Source organism: Nipponia nippon, unplaced genomic scaffold (assembly GCF_047370975.1).
Source record: "Nipponia nippon isolate SJK-2023a ecotype South Korea unplaced genomic scaffold, ASM4737097v1 scaffold_70, whole genome shotgun sequence".
Lineage (NCBI taxonomy): Eukaryota > Metazoa > Chordata > Aves > Pelecaniformes > Threskiornithidae > Nipponia > Nipponia nippon.
Window position 1 is genome coordinate 48,344 of NW_028262392.1, and position 3,899 is coordinate 52,242.

The following is a 3,899-nucleotide window of genomic DNA, read 5'->3' on the forward strand; positions in this document are numbered from 1 at the left end:
CAGTGCTGCTGTGCCAGGACTCTTTTCCCCTCCACCTCTGCACACAGGCACTGCCCCTGCAGCTCCAGAGAAGGTCTCAATAAAGGACCTTGGACAAACAAGTGACTGAGGGGTCGTTTATTTTGTTTTGAAACACAAAGAGCACGGTTCATCATTACGAGTCTCTGGGTCACATAGGACAGGTAGACACTGACTTAGGAATGGTATGAGTAATGGCATTTCATTGTGGAAAAGTCAGGCTGGTCCTATAGTGCTTTACATTGTGAGTGATATACAGAAGAAGATGGGCAGTTTATTGCTGCTTAAAACCATCCAGTCATCAGCTTCCACACTGCATCCTTGAGCTCCTCGTTCCTCATGCTGTAGGTGAGGGGGTTCACTGCTAGAGGCACCACAGTGTACAGCACTGCCACCACTAGGTCAAGAACTGGGGAGGAGATGGAGGGGGGCTTCAGGTGGGCAAAAATGGCAGTGCTGAGAAACAGGGAGACCACGGCCAGGTGAGGGAGGCATGTGGAAAAGGCTTTCTGGCGTCCCTGCTCAGAGGGGATCCTCAGCACGGCCCTGAAGATCTGCACATAGGACACCGCAATGAAAACAAAACACCCAAAGGCTAAACAGGCACTAACCACAAGAAGCCCAGCTTCCCTGAGGTAGGCATCTGAGCAGGAGAGCTTGAGGATCTGGGGGATTTCACAGAAGAACTGGTCCAGGACATTGCCTTGGCAGAGGGGTAGTGAAAACGTATTGGCAGTGTGCAGCACAGCAGTGAGAAACCCAGTGCCCCAGGCAGCTGCTGCCATGTGGACACAAGCTCTGCTGCCCAGGAGGGTCCCGTAGTGCAGGGGTTTGCAGATGGCCACGTAGCGGTCATAGGCCATGACGGTTAGGAGAGAATACTCTGCCAAAAAGAAAAAGACAAACACAAAGACTTGGGCAGCACATCTCAAGTAGGAGATGGCCCTGGTGTCCCACAGGGCATTGGCCATGGCTTTGGGGAGAGTGGTGGAGATGGAGCCCAGGTCAAGAAGGGAGAGGTTGAGGAGGAAGAAGTACATGGGGGTGTGGAGGCGGTGGTCACAGGCTATGGCGGTGATGATGAGGCTGTTGCCCAGGAGGGCAGCCAGGTAGATGGCCAGGAAGAGGCAGAAGTGCAAGAGCTGCAGCTCCCATGTGTCTGCCAGTGCCAGGAGGAGGAACTGGGTGATGGAGCTGCCGTTGCACATTTGTTCTCTGTGGGCATGGGGACCTGTCCAAGAAGGGAAACACAATGACAAGTTAGGGGAGACTTCTTAGAGGTAAAGCCCACGCCATTTCTCATTGAAATCCCCCTCCCTGAGCTGAATGAGGAATGTTTCCAAAAATTTTTCAACGCTACCAACTGAATGACATGGTGCCTCACAGCTTGGGCACCTAGTTCCCATGAAGACACCTCCAGGAGAGGACCCTGTGCGCTGGTTTCAGAACAGAACCTGACCTGCAGCCCCACCTCAACACAGAGAGCAAAAGCACAACAGAAATGTGGGGAAAGAGGGAAGAAAACTGCAATGCTTAAAAAAAAAAAAAAAAAAACAAATCAAGAAGAGAAAGGCAGATGGGCATGCTGTGGAGCCTTCTCCTTATCCTGTTTTGCTCTCCACCTCACTGACAGTGACACTGGAGGGCAGTCGCTTTTTCTGTCTTGTTCTGTGTTAACTGTAGGACACATGCACTTCTCCTCGACTGGAGGTCCAGCTGCCAAGGATGTGACTCATGCCCTGGATCCCCTGGCCTTGGGGGAACAGGCTTTGCTGGGTGGGAGAGGAGATCAGGGGGGTTGCTCCAGAGAAGGTGTCTGCATGGCAGGGGATGGCAGGGAGGTGCCCAAATCCCCCCTCCCATGGCATTTCTGGGAGCAGCTCCTGCTCACTCCCTGCCCAAGCCTCTGTCTCTGGTGCCAGAAGCTGTCCCTGCCAGGAGCTGGTTCTCTGTCCCCAGGTCTCTTTCACATAATCGCTCAGAGACCCCAGCCCACCTGCTGTGTGCTCAGCTATGACCTGCAGAGCCCTCCTGGCGGCAGGGCACTGCCCAGGGGCATCTCTGTGTCGGCAGCAGCTAAGGAGCAGCTCAGACAAGTGCTAATGAGAACTGGAGTCTCCATGCCTTTTCCACAAGGGAGGCAGAAATTCCCATCTCCCACTGCCCACCCGGTCAACCATGAGGAGAAAACTCAAAGCACAGACTCCTTCCCTTTCAGGTTTTCTCAATGTTCTTCTTCAAAAGGACCCACTGCAAATGGGGGTGATCCTGGGGGTGATCTGGAGCTGTGAGCAGCCCTCAGCCACACAGCAACCTGTTGACAGCAGGAAGATCCTGACCTACCTTGCCAATGGCTGCTCCTTCCACCCACAGCTTCTCCCCACAGCGCCATGGGCAGCTCCCTGGGCAGGCTGAGTGCTGACCCTGCCAGGCAGCAGAGTCCCTGCCCCAGCACACAGCCCCTGGGGTGCAGGGACCCTGCTCTGAAGGACAGCCCTGGGCACCCCTGGCTGCACACCCACCTTCACACCCTGCAGTTGTCCCTGGCAGAAGGCAGCCATCATGCCCTGTCCCTCTGATGGTGCAGCAAGGAAGCCCTGCTCTGGAGCACAACCTTCTCCTCCATTCCTGCCATGTTGATGTTCCAGTTCTAGGAGATCCCTCCAGGCTGTGCCCTGCAGCTAAAGACTGACTGTGTTAAGGGCTGTGAAGATTTCTCCTCCTTCGCTCTATGCAATTTCCCACTCCTGGCTCTCTTTACCCTCTCTGCCTCGATCCTCTCCCCTCGGTGCCTGCAGGCAGTGCCCTCAGCCCTGCTGCGCTTTGCAGAGGAGCTGCTCCACTTGCCAGGAGCTCCCTCCAGCCCAGGAGCCCAGCCCAGCTCAGCAGCAGAGGCCCAGCCCAAGGCAGCATTTTCTCTGCCCCTCTGGGCTCCCTCCAGGTGTCCCTGGGGCTCCAGGGCTGACAGCTCCTGCAAGGCAGCAGGGTCCTGCATGGGGAACACAATTCGAAGCAGACGGAAGTAATCGCCAACTGTCCCTCTCCAAACACTGGGCAGACCGATTCCTGCAGTGGGAGTTGCTCTACCGGAGTGCACGGGTCTATGGGAGGTGTCAATGTTCCCCTCTGGACACTTATATCCCTGTCCCATTGTCAGGCAGGAGAGGCTGGCAGTGACAGGCAGGGGATCATTTCCACCTGTGTGGGGCAGGGATTCAGGTCAGTGTGCTGGTTTTGGCTGGGGCAGAGTTAATTTTCTTCACAGTAGCTGGGATGGGGCAATGTTTTGGGTTTGTGCTGGCAACAGTGTTGTTAGTACAGGGATGTTTTTGTTACTGCTGAGCAGTGCTTACACAGAGTCAAGGCCTTTTGTGCTTCTCACACCACCCCACCAGTCAGTGGGCTGAGGTTGCACAAGAATCTGGGAGGGGACACAGCCGGGACAGCTGACCCCAACTGGCCAAAGGGCTATGCCACACCATATGACGTCATGCTCAGTGTATAAAGCTGGGGGAAGAAGAATAATTGGGGGGATGTTTTGAGTTACGGCATATGTCTTCCCAAATAATGGTTACATGTGATGGAGCCCTGCTTTCCTGGAGATGGCTGAACACCTGCCTGCCAATGGGAAGTAGTGAATGAATTCCTTGCTTTGCTTTGCTTGCGTGCACAGCTCTTGCTTTCCCTATTCAACTGTCTTTATCTCAACCCAAGAGTTTTCTCAGTTTTGCTCTTCCGATTCTCTCCCCCATCCTGCTGGGGGGCAGTGAGCGAGCGGCTGTGTGGTGCTTAGTTGCTGCCTGGGGCTAAAGCATGACACTGAGTCAGTGCAGGCATCTCAGCTCTCAGCAGTAGCCCTGAAGCTGGAGGGGCATTCAGCT

The 3,899-nt window shown here is 54.9% G+C and overlaps 1 pseudogene; it reads right to left on the minus strand.

Annotated features, from left to right (window-relative positions):
• Positions 1-451: 451 nt before the first annotated feature.
• LOC148050726 (olfactory receptor 14C36-like) lies at positions 452-1,392 on the minus strand (annotated as a pseudogene).
• Between the last annotated feature and the right edge of the window lie 2,507 nt (positions 1,393-3,899).